Source organism: Lycium ferocissimum, chromosome 10 (assembly GCF_029784015.1).
Source record: "Lycium ferocissimum isolate CSIRO_LF1 chromosome 10, AGI_CSIRO_Lferr_CH_V1, whole genome shotgun sequence".
Taxonomy (NCBI): domain Eukaryota; kingdom Viridiplantae; phylum Streptophyta; class Magnoliopsida; order Solanales; family Solanaceae; genus Lycium; species Lycium ferocissimum.
The window spans coordinates 22041603-22054741 of record NC_081351.1 but is presented as its reverse complement, the minus strand read 5'-3'; the positions used below and the strand labels follow the sequence as shown (position 1 = coordinate 22054741).

The 13139-nt window shown below is 30.4% G+C and overlaps 1 long non-coding RNA gene across 1 annotated transcript; it reads right to left on the bottom strand.

Moving 5' to 3' along the window:
* Positions 1–5848: 5848 nt before the first annotated feature.
* Positions 5849–7903, bottom strand: LOC132032822 (uncharacterized). Its single transcript, XR_009408603.1, has 2 exons — positions 7502–7903; positions 5849–6990 (listed from the first exon to the last, which is right to left on the bottom strand). It is a non-coding gene; the product is annotated as an uncharacterized LOC132032822 (long non-coding RNA).
* Between the last annotated feature and the right edge of the window lie 5236 nt (positions 7904–13139).

The window sequence follows — 13139 nt, the reverse complement described above, 5'->3', positions numbered from 1 at the left end:
GGCTACCAACTATGCGTGTCGAGCGACGCCGTCGATCTAATCCGTCAAATCCGTCTGCGAGGGGCTGTCCTTTTTATTGCTACTTTATTAATTCATGTTGTATGAGGCCCATGGGCCAACTATTATAAATAGGGTATATCCTCCCCCTGAAGGAGGTTCTTTTTTTTTTTTTTTTTCTCTTTTTGGGCTCATCTTCACTTTTCAAGAATATTTGTAACACAAAAGACACATACATACAAATCTTGTCATTTACGTTATACTTATCCATCTACTCGTTATATGTGTATTTATCCCGTATTCGCACTTGTCATTAGTCTATAAACAAGCATCTATATCACCTTTTCCGCGATTCATATTTAGACTCACGTACATATCCTATACCCACATATAAATTCAATTGGTTACCAAATTAAGGGTAAACAAAGCCACCAAACAATAATTATTAAACCCCCCCCCCCCCTCTAGAAAACTATATTTATTAATCCCCCTTACTAAAAATATATATTATTATCAATCCCAACTAGGATAGGGTGGAATTAACCCTGCAATATTCCTTTGCTGAGCGATCACACCTGTATGAACCACTTCCACTATGCCTACTTCCACTTCCCCCTAATTTTTGTTTATGGATTTTTTTTTCTCCTTTGATTAATTATTTCAATTATTATTTATTGTCACCCCAAAATCTTCATCCATGACTAAAAATTATGTTAGGTAAAAGGTCAAATACGTTTACAACTCCTTGTATAAACTTAGCATGATTTTGCATTTAGAGACATAGTTTTTGTGTCAACCTACTAGGAGTAATAGATATAAATCACTTATTAAGAATTATGGATCTACGCAGAAAAAAGTGAATTTTAGCTCGTTCTTCTTCTTCCAAATTTATTTTGAATATGGAAAAATGAGTGAGGAAAGATTAATTTTGAATCTAGAAAAATGGATGATTAGAGATTTATTTTGAATCTAGAAAATGTAGGAGGGTAGAAGAAGAAGAAGAAGAAGAAAAAAAAGTGGCGCAACGTTTGTGTGGGTTTTTTTTTTTTTTTCCTTTTATTGAAGATAAGCTATTAAATAAAGACGGAAATTAAGAGTTATTACATGTCGGGACTGATCGAAGTGTTCTCTTTTTCTCTTATATTTTTGTCGTTGACATGACAACTTCATGCATTTTAATTTTTTAATTAGGTGTCAGTGAAGAATTTAACGCGTATAACTTTCTCAATTTAGGAGTCAATCGGTCAATTTTCAAGATAAGATGCTTTTTTAAAAATGGTGCTAAAATTGAGATTGTCTATGGATTTGGCTAAGATAACGTAAGAACACCTATCACGGATTAGGTAGTATTTAGGTTCCATATTTTATATGTGCCACTTCAATAAAATGAAAAAGCAATTGTTCAACAATATCACTAATCAGGTACTTAATCTTGTATTTTACATTAATGCTTGTGTTATTAAGTTAAGATAAGGCAATTAAAAAGTACTTGTTGTGGCAATGAGTGATTGTTTAACAAGTGTGCTTTTACTTTCATATGTACTTTTCTGTAACTTTCAAGTAATTAAGATTTTACTGGAGACAAACAGAGACACATCTCAGCCTCTGTATCACATGAAGAGACCTTCTGATTTGAACCTTCATTGATGTACAACAAGTCTGCTCCAATGTACAAATTGAGAAGAAAATTGTAAATTATTATACAGGATCTAAGAGCAATCTTCCTAGTCAATTCATTAGAGTTGACACCTCATTATTTTTTAATATTATTTTAGAAATTTTTATGGATTTTAAAACTAAGGATAATTTTTTCCATTGTATTCAATTTTTGTTTTTTTTGTATTCATGAATTAAATTTTTTCCCCTTTGTGGCATGAAATATTTATACGTATTTATAAATTGGCTTATTTTATTCATGAATTAAGAATACATATACACCAATGATAATTATTTTCCGAGTAATTATAAAGAAAAATTACAACATAGATACACCAAAAAATTAACAAATACAAGCGTAAAACATTGTATACTAAACAACAAATACAACGAAAAAAATTAATGAATACAAAAATTGTTTTTAGAACATAAAAAAATGATTTTTGAATCTTAAAAAGCCACCGAAAACGATTTTAGGAAAAAATTTCGCAACAACAACAACCCTTAAAATACATCCGGTCTAAGATACAAAAAATAAAATATGCTTAGATGAAAAATAAAATCTTAAAAAATCTTTGACGATGGTGAGACGATGGTGGCCCTGGATTCATTCCACCATGTCGAATCTTTGATTGAAGAAAAAGTGAAGAAAAAAAAAACACTTTCCTACAAGCTTTGATTGAAGAAAAAGTGATTTTAGCTTCAATTTTTTATACCAAGAAGAAAAGGAGAGAAAATTGTGGGAGAGAGAGATGAGAGAGATTTAAGAGAGAGAGAGTGAAGAGAGAAGGAGAAGAGAGATGGGCGAGAGAGGATAAGGAGAGAGAGAGAGAAAGAGGGAAGAGAGCAGCGAATATTTCGGTGATGATGGGGTATTTTACTTTTTATATATATATATTATAAGTTGTATTTAACATATAATTATTAGCTATAATGTAATTATTTTAAACTATAGCTAAATATAAATATGTAGTAATATTAGTTATGCTATGTAGTTATCCCTATTTTTTAATATTATTTTAGAAATTTTTATGGATTTTAAAATTAAGGATAATAAATATTTTTCAGTTATATGAATTAGAAGTGGCTATTTGCGATTATCCTGATTATTTTTTGGTGAATTAAGAATTCTAGGATGATAATTATTTAGTAATTATAAAGATTAAAAAGTAACTATTCGTGAATTTTACTCAAGTCGTGATTGGTATGAAAATATTTTAGAACATAAAAAATGATTTCCTTAAAAAGAAATTTTAAGAAAAAATAACTTTATTTGGTTATGCGTAAGTGGAAAAATAACTTTCTTTGATAACATATATGTAGCCCTTATTGGTTCGAAGAGAAAAAGATCACTGGGATAGTAAACATCAATGGCATATTAAATTAATAAAACTTGTTGCAGAATCTCATGTCAAATGAGAAATGAAAGCGAAAAGCTTTTGAAGATGTAAGTCCACTTGGCATGATGTAGTCCGAGAATGAATCCATAAGGTTATCATTATCAAGCTAAGACAAATAACACGTAAGTTTTTAAGGATATATGACATGCTATGATGTATTCGAGAAACAAATAGACATATCTATAAAGTTTATTGGGAATTGACGAAGTTGTAACATTGTAGGAGTAGTTTCTAAATTTAGGAGCGGTTTGGACACGTCATGAAATGAAATCATATTTTAACATGTAATTTGAATTTTTAAAATTATAATTTTTTTTCTAAATTTAAAAATCTCACAAGTTATAAAAATCATCAAAAATTTTCCAATTCTTATATAATTTTATCAAATGAGTAAATCATGGTTCATAATAAAATTAATAAGCTACTAGAAGGCCTCTAAAAAATACAACATCAATTAATCAAATTTTAATTCAATAAAAAGGAAAATTTAACATGAATAATAATATAACTATTCTTTAATATAATTCTCCAATATGATACGAACAATCTCTTCACGCCGAACATGCATTCTCTGATCAGATGACTGAGAAGACGAACAAAGTTGGTAGAATTCAATATGATTGGTGGGAGTAATTAATTGTTGAAAATGTTTTATCAACTTGCAGATTAATATTTAATACATATAGTTAGTAAACATGATTGGTAAATATATCTACCAAATTATGAGTTTTTTTTTATTTTTATAAAAGATAAATGTATGTGTCAAATTTTACATTTATATTTTTTTAAATCATGATTGCAAATCTCGATTAAATGCTTTTTTGGATGATTTGAAATTTCATCTCATGAGATAAATCGAAGATAAAATTACGTATCGTAAATCTTTGATTTCATCTCGTGAGATGAAATCGCATGTCCAAACGCCTACTTAAAGTGTTGTTGAGATAAAATTTATTTGGATCACACATAAGAAAAAGAAAAAGTACCGGAAAAACAGTTTGGTAATAATTGCAAATAAAATCAGTTCACTCTTCTTTATGGATTCAATTCCAAACTGAACCAGACCCTGTAAGCTTTTTAAGAGCTTGTTTGGATGGCCTTAAGGCTTTTGACTTATAAATCAAAAGTCATAAGTTAGAAATTCTAACTTATTTTTATTAGTTTGGCTTAACAAAAAAATTTTAAAAGAACTTTTCTTTTTAATTTTATTCAAAACCCTAAAAAAATGCTTAAAAGACATTTTGGCTTAAAGCACATAAAATAAGCCAATGCTCTAAATAGAAGTCCCAAAATGACCATATAGTGAAACCCCCCCCCCCCCCCCCCCACCCACAACCAAAAAAAAAAAAACAGGTAAAATTATTCAGCGGCAAACTCCTCGAAGTCCAGCCCAATCTACAGCCATTCATAATCACTTTCCTAATTATTTCTACTTTGTTCTAATCATCTTCATTTACCTAATAAAATTTTCTGCTTCTTAACTTTTCAGAAAATACATACCATGGTGACAAATAATTACTAAATTTTAGTGAGCATTAGATAATCACACCATCCAATACCAAATAAAAAATAAAAATAAAAAGCAACTTAGGTAAGAATTGCAATTAAAAATCAAATCACATTCTTTTATGGATTCAATTCCAAACTGAATCATACAATATAGCTTTTTAAACAAAACTATGGAAAATCTCCATTTACAATTCTTCCAACTTCAACTACAGATGAAATCCCAAAATAACCATATAGGGAATAACTTTCTTTGATAACGTACATGTAAGCCTTATTGGTTCAAAGAGAGAGAGATCACTGGGATATTAAACATTAATGGCATATTAAATTGATAAAACTTGTTGGAGAATCTCATGTCAAAATGACAAATGAAAGCGAAAAGCTTTTGACGATATATAATACGTCCACTTGGCATGATGTGGTCCGAGAAATGAATCTATAAGGTTATCAAGCTAAGACAAATAACACGTAAGTTTTGAAGGATATATGACATGCTATGATGTATTATAGAGACAAATAGACAAATCTATAAAGTTTATTGGGATAGACAATAATCGTATCATAGACGGAAGTTGTAAGGGGCCGTTTGATACACGAATTAAATTATTTTCAGATGGAATAAAATAATATTAAGATTAATGAGATAAAATGCGATATTCCATTCTTAAAATTATACTTCATTTTATATTCTATTTGGTAAAAGATGTAAATTTATTCCAAAATAAATTTATACTTTCTATCAAACATGATATAAAAAATTAGTGTTGAGATATTCCAAATGACTTATACCATGCACCAAATGACTAGTTTCTAAATTTCAGTGTGTTAAGGTACTGAGATAAAATTTATTTGTATCAAACACACGTAAGAACTGGAAAAAAAAAAAAGAATTGCAAATAAAATCAGTTCACACACGTTCATGGATTCAATTCCAAGCTGAACCATACACTGTAAGCTTTTTTAAAAATAAAAGTCCCAAAATGACCATATTGGGATTAACCACCCCGAAAAAAAAAAAGTAAAAAGGAAAAATTATTCAGTGGCAAACTCCTCCATTGACCAATCCAATCTACTTAGCCATTTGTAATCACTTTCCTGATGATTTCTACTTTCTTCTAATCATCTTCATTTACCTAATAAACTTTTCAAAAAATACATACCATGGACTAAATCGTAACAAATAATTACTAAATTTTAGCGAGCATTAGATAATGAGACAAAGCTTATTTGTATCAAACACACCATCCAAAAAACAAAAACAAAAACAAAAATACAGAAAAAGCAACTTGGGTAAGAATTGCAATTAAAAATCAAATCACATTCTTTTATGGATTCAATTCCAAGCTGAATCATACAACATAGCTTTTTAAACAAAAACTATGGAAAATCTCCATTTACAATTCTTCCAACTTCAACTACAAATTAAGTCCCACAATAACCATATAGGGAATAACCCAAAAAAAAAAAAAACAATTTAGTGGAAAACTCCTTCATTGACCACTCCAAAGTCCAATCAATTAAACCATTCTTAATCACTTCCTAATCATTTCTACTTTCTTCTAATCACCTTTTTCCCCTAATTAAACTCTTGCTATAAAGGCTAATTATACCAACCATGGCAAATTTTTCTTACCATATACCACAATGCAGCAGATCCCCACTCTTCTTCTCCCAAAAACTTTTATACAATTTAACCATGGCTTAACTAAAAAGCCCCCAAAAAAAAACTTAAAAATTACTCCCAAAAACCGGGTCAATAAAACCGACCAACCGGCCCAAACCGACTCCTAAACCCACCAACAATAACCGGGTCATTTACACAATGATGAAAACCCGAAATATTTCCATTATTACCCTTACATTCCTCACACTTATAACCTTTCTTCTCCATTAATAAACTTTTCGTCATCATCGTCATCATCGGAAACGTGTCCGGATCCGGGTCTGGTTTCGGGTACGGGTCATAAAACCCCGACCCGAACCCGAACCCGAAATCCATCATTATCTCGGGGTGCGGGTTTCGCCGAAGGAGAATCATATTTTCGGGCAGACCATTTGAAGAGGCTTTACGACTCCTCGATTTCCGCGACCGTTTTAAAACCACGAGAAAGAAACACTCGTTTTCTCGAGCGATCAGAGAGAAATTCGCCTTGTTTGTGATGGGAATTCTCATCCGTCGATCATCGAATTTCGAGCTTGATTTTCGATCACTACATAAGTAGATTGAGATTTGATTCGGTGATATTCCGATCCTTTGGCTTAGCATTAATTGGAATGCTTTGAATTCTAACAAAGGGTAAATACGTATTTTCCCAATGTTCATTTCTCTTTCGCCGTCGAAAAATACTACCGGAAACTCCGGTCCAGCACCGCCTTCCACCATTTCCGGTACGCGATATTTAATTCAGGATTTGAAATTTATGCGTTCCTGCAGTAATTTTAAATTAATTTAACAACAACATACCCAGTATAATCCCACACGACAATGATAACTTGGTTGATAATTAAATATAACAACAACAACAACATACCCAGTATAATCTCACAAGATAATTATAACTAGGTTCATAATTAAATATTTAGCTACTGTTTTGTCAGAAATTTTGAAAATTTACCTTCAAATATGTGTTTGGCTATGAAATTTGATCAAATTTTTTTAAAAAAAAAATCTCCAAAGTATTTTTAAGTTCCAAAACTGGTCTGAAAACTGTGAAATTTTTTCTTCTTAGTATTTTCAAGTTCCAAAAACTGGTTTGAAAACTGGTTCAGACCAATTTTTAATCACAAAACTACCTAAAATGCATGCCAAACACAATTTTAAGTTTCAAAAATCAAAATTTCAAAAAAAAAATTAAAAAAAATTTTTAAGTTTCAACTTCAAAATCTACGGTCAATTTTAATGAAATTCTTAATATACGAACAAAAGTGAGTACCCTTACCTGAAGAGCTGAATCCACGTCAATTTCCAGCAAACCCAACACACGAGAAAAATGAATTAAGAAACAAAAAAAAGAGTAGTGGAAAAGAAATAGAGAAGGGTTTATATATACAAGAAGAAAAAAGGGGTTTAAGGGTTGATTAGTAAATAAGATAAGGCGGTGGGGGATAATTATGGAATTTAGTATTGGTTATTGAACAAGACAGAGTAGCTTCGAGATGCTTTTTTATGGTGGGGATTGGTTAGGGAGTGAGGTGGTGGTTGCTTTGGGATCACGTAATATAAAAAATGTGAAGAGTGTTTTAAAAGTCCAACTGTGTATAACAAATATCCTTTTTTATGTTCTCTTTCATAAATTCTGATTTTTGTCGTCCCTCCATTTTTTGAAAATTATTTTTTTATGTAATATGTAATACTTAAAATCAAAATCAAATCGGAAATTTAATCAAACCGAATAAAAAAATCGTTTGGTGTTTGGTTTTTTAAAAAGCGTAATATTTGGTTTGGTTATGGTTATAGTAAAAAATAACCGAATCAAACCGATAATTATATACATAAAATTTATAATTATTTATATGTATAATATTAACTTTTCATAAATAATTAAAGATATTTTATACCTTTTAATTATTAACTTAATTTTGGTCTACTTATTTTTAAGAATGTAAAAGTATATGTCAAATCAATCAACTCTAATAAGTCGTAAGCATAAGAGTAAAAAGTAAAAACCCTACTATCTCTTTTCATTTTACGATCGTACTTCAATATAAGTTCATTTGGTAAAATGAAAAAAAGAGCTTCGTAAGAAATTTGAAGAATGTAGAGAGAGAATATTTGAATTCGCGGCTAGTCATAAATTGAAAAACCGAACCAAACCGAGATTATTTTACTTTGAGTTATGGTTTTAGACATTTAAAAACCGAAAAATGGTTTTAACCAATAAGACTGAACCGATGAACACCCCTACTCTTTCCGTGTCTCAATTTAAGTGTGTTGATTTAACTAGACACGAAGTTTACATAAATAAAGAAAGATTTTCGAATTTAGTGGTCTTAAATAAAATATGCATGTAATGTAGTATGACGTCATCTGAATCTTGTAGTTATAAACTTGTTATGTAGGATTTTTGAATTGTCAATTCACTAAAATTAGAAAGAGACATTTTTTGAGGAAATACCAAAAAAAAAAGTAAGACTGAGATGTAGAAAGTCTCTCTTTAAAAGGTTTTATACTCAAGATTCGAGCTCGAGATGACTGCTTAAGGATTGAGGAATATTTACTCCTCTATCATTAGGAGCGGAGCGGGGCTCGCAAGTAATTCATCTGAACCTCCTTTGTCAAAAAATTACACTATATATATAAGATCAAAGTTATTAAATAGTGAACTTTTTTTGATTTTTTAATCTATTTATTCTTTTATATTTTGGATCTCTTTGCTATTTAAAAATTGCGAGTATATTGATGAGTCCACCACAACTTTTGGTGACCGTGACATTGTTCCATTAATTGACGTGGTTAATTTATTACTCCTATTTTGTTTGATTGCTGATTTAATTCCATTTTAGTTGTGGAATATTTGTGGGAATAAGTTTCTTTTATATTTTAGTCTCATGAAGAATAAATCATCAATAAATATATGATGTGTGTTCTTACATACCATTTTAATCATAGTTAATTACTTTTTCAAATTTCCCTTATTAAGCGTTAAATAACCAAATTCCAGTACTTATTTAATAATGGATGGTTTAGTTAAAATTTCTATTTTTTCCTAAGAGTTAGTATTTTCTTAAGTAGTGTGCAAATGGCTAAGTAGACATTATCCTTTAACCGGCGGGAGTAGTACTTAATTTTCTTCGTTGTGGTGTTTTTATGTCACCAAAGGGCGAAAAATCACTTAATTATAGTAAACCAGTGAAGTAATTTAATTTGATATAAGTACTGCTGTGGATAATTTTTTTCTAGTGACGGGGTAGAGAAAAAGAAAACGAAAGCGACATTACAACTGTTGTTACTTATTGTATTTTATTGTGTTAGTTCAAATTCAATATTTGTTTTGAAAGTTACTTAAATGTTATCGTATCTTATCATTAGATCAATCGTTATATAATGACGAAAAGTCTCATTTTATGTAACGACCAGTTGGGTATGATTGCATTGTTTCTTATTTTTTTTACATTTTATCTTTACTTGCTATCTAATAGTTCAATTTTATCCTTTCCCTATTTTTTTTATAGTGGTTCTACCCCGTACCTTACGTTTCTTGTAAGTTTATCCTTCAAGTTGTTGATGTGTGACATTATGTAACGATTGTAAACAATTCTATCTATCTAACTATTGTATTTATCAAAACAAAACAGTACGATGCAATACATCACAATACAATATAATAAGATACATTATGAAACGATATGTAACAACTATCCAAACAGGATGCAAATTTTGAAAGTTAAAACTTATTAGTGATAAAATATTTTTCCTTTTTTTACTTAAAATGAGTGTCTTTTGATTGTTGAAGAGCTAAAAGAATGCTCTTTAGAGTTGTCAATGTGGGCTAAGGCCAGTGGGCTGACCCAACTCAGCCCGTGATTTGATAGGGTTGGATTCCATTTAAGAATGAGGTTTTTTAACTCTGCCCGATTAAGCCTGTTGGCCTGTGGGCTTGAGCGCACATGGGTTGGGCCGGCCGGTGGGCCAAATAAAAAAGTATTTAAAAAATAAAAAAAAATAGAAAGAAAGTGAAGATGTTAAGAAAACTTGTCACAAGCAGAATCAGACGTGCTTGATAAAAATGATGTACTGGTGTTGGATACATCATTAAGTGTCATGGAATTTTCTTTGAGAAGTTTATTTTTTCTTCAAATGGATGATGGAATATTATCGTTTTCTTTTACGTTTTATTAAGATCTATTGGAACAAAGCCAGGTTAATATTCCTATTTAGCTAGTTGTATTGTTGCTCATTAACTGTTTAGTTTATTAATATCTCTCGTTGGTTCAAGTGATATTAGTTAGTAATTTGTTAAGTGTTAACAATGTCAAAAGTTATTAAGTTTCGCATAAGGTCGTACTCAAAAAAATTGCATAGAATGGTAGAGATTTCATATAGAAGCCATACAATCAAATCTTTACTTGAAGCCAAACTTAATAAGCATTATTAGAATCATTTTATCTGTTGAGATTTGGTTAGCAAGTAGTAACGCCATGTAATATTGTCTTGTAAATATTTATGGTAGCATTTGTAAATTATAATTTAAATTATAGAATTATGAAAAATATATTTTTAAAAAGGTGGGCTGGCCCGACCAGACCCCCAACCCACGTATTGATGGGTTGGGCTTGCTGTTTAAAGGCCCATCAAAATGGTGGGCTAGCCCGGCTTGGCCGGTCAAATTTTAAGGCCCGTGTGGCCTGGGCCAGCCCATTTTGACAGCGCTAATACTCTCACAGTCTTTTAACTCAAAAAAATATCTTAAAATAATTGTTGCTTTAAAAAGTCCAGGCTAACGCTGGCTAAACTGTCAAATGTATTAGATGTGATAAAATTGAGAGATGTAAGTGGTCGTTTGGTGCATGGCCAAAATTATCCAGAGATTAAATTTATCCCATATCTTGGGACTATTTTATCTCATCTAAGATGAGATAAAATAGTCTCAGGATAAGTGGATAAGAAAGGATATCCCAGCTTATACCATGGGATGTATTTTATATTTTATTTAGTAGAAGGTATAAATTTATCTTTGGATAAATTTATACTTTCTATTAAATATGATACAAAAAATTAATGATAGAATTTCTCAGCTTATATCATGCACCAAACGACCCCTAAAAGTTGTAGAGTAGACGTACTGTAAAGATATAATTGAAAAAAAAAAAAAATGTCCTATAAAGATATAAAGAGCAAATCACAATTACCTTTTCCAAAGAGTCCTTTTTTTTGGGTTTTCCAACGAGTCCTTCTTTCTATAACTTTCCTGCTGATGTGACACAAAAAATGTATTACTTCTAATCCTAATCAGTGTTTTAAAAGGCGTGATCAAATTTTTTCATATGTCTCGACAGGATATAAATTACGAGGCACGGGACATAAGCCTCATGTTATATATATAATAACATGTACGCGAACTATTTAAAATTTTTTGAAAAAGTGAATGACGTAAAGATACATTACACCAATAACATTATTATGGTAAAACATAACTAGAGTTATAAAAATAATACTCTATCTTAATAATTCAAAGATAAAATGACAATAAAGTTATTGTCCTAAAACCTAAAACTAGATAACAAATAAATACTCATTACAATACAAAAAGCCACAATAGAGTTTTCAAAACATTATCTAAACTAGAGCGATAACAAAAGAAATTCTAAAACTAAAAACTATTTTGAAAAAAGATAAAGAAGAATGCTAAATTTTTTTTAAAGAAAAGATAGCATAAAGAAGGAAAATGCAAGCATACTAAGAATTGAAGGACAAAATTCTTTGCTTTGCAGTTTACGCTTTGCGTACAAAGGTCTAAAGGGTATCTCCGTAAACAACAAAGAGAAAAGATTATGAAATTAGGATAAACAATTAGAAATTTTTGTTGACTTTTTGTGATTTTTAGTTTGAGAATTTACTATGAGTTAACTTTTAGATATTTAACTTTTTAAAAAAATTATTAAGCAATTTTAGCTCAAATTTGAAAAATTTCTTAGGGCTTATGCCCCAAATGAACACCCAGGATGTTGGGCTTATGCCTAGCCAAACATCCAGAAGGTTGGGGTGTACGCCCCACATGTACGTCTCGAGGTGTTTTTGATACGCCTCACCCCGAGACTCGCCCAAAAACGCTTTTTAAAACACTGCTCCTAATTTAACCTCTTTGCCGATGCGACATAAAAAAAGTATTAATTTAATTGGAGCTCATATAAAGTAAAGATAGAGGTGTTCAAAGTTAAAAAAAAAAAATCAATTCAAATTGGAGAACCAAGCCAACTAAACAAATTGATATTTTTCTGGATTATCTGTCTTAAATTTTAAGAGAAACACCTTCGCTAATTAGAGGTGATTATCTCATAACTGAGACCGACTACTTTGAATGATAACTTATAAAATGTGCCAAATTAGAGAGCTATCTATGTATTTAGCTTAAAGTGTATGGTGACATGTTAAAAGCTCTCAGTCGAAGGTAGTACAGTAGTACTAATAGAAGTTTCTGAACATTGAACATGAATATCGTATCTGCTATAAGAGAAAATACATAAATATCCTATCGGACATGACACTTTTTTTAATAAGATATCTAAACTTTACGGATATCCTATAACCCCCTTAATCAATTCGAAGTGAAATTAATACAACCTTCCTAGCTCAATACCAGTCTTAATGAAAAGTGTCTACGTCACTCACCACTCTTTTTCTGACACGTCATTTTTTTATTTTTAACTATTTTTATATTTCTTCATTTTTCTTTTTCCTTCCTCTTTACTCTTTTCTCTTTCCTTTTCTTTTCATTCTCTTTGCTGCGTCTGTTCCCCACTTCCCCTTATCACTTCTCCCCACCATTCTCTCTTCTTCTTTTCTTCCTTTTTTTTTTTTTTTACTATAAACAAATTAATTGTTGAGTTTGATTAATGAAGGAGAAAAAAAGGCAATGC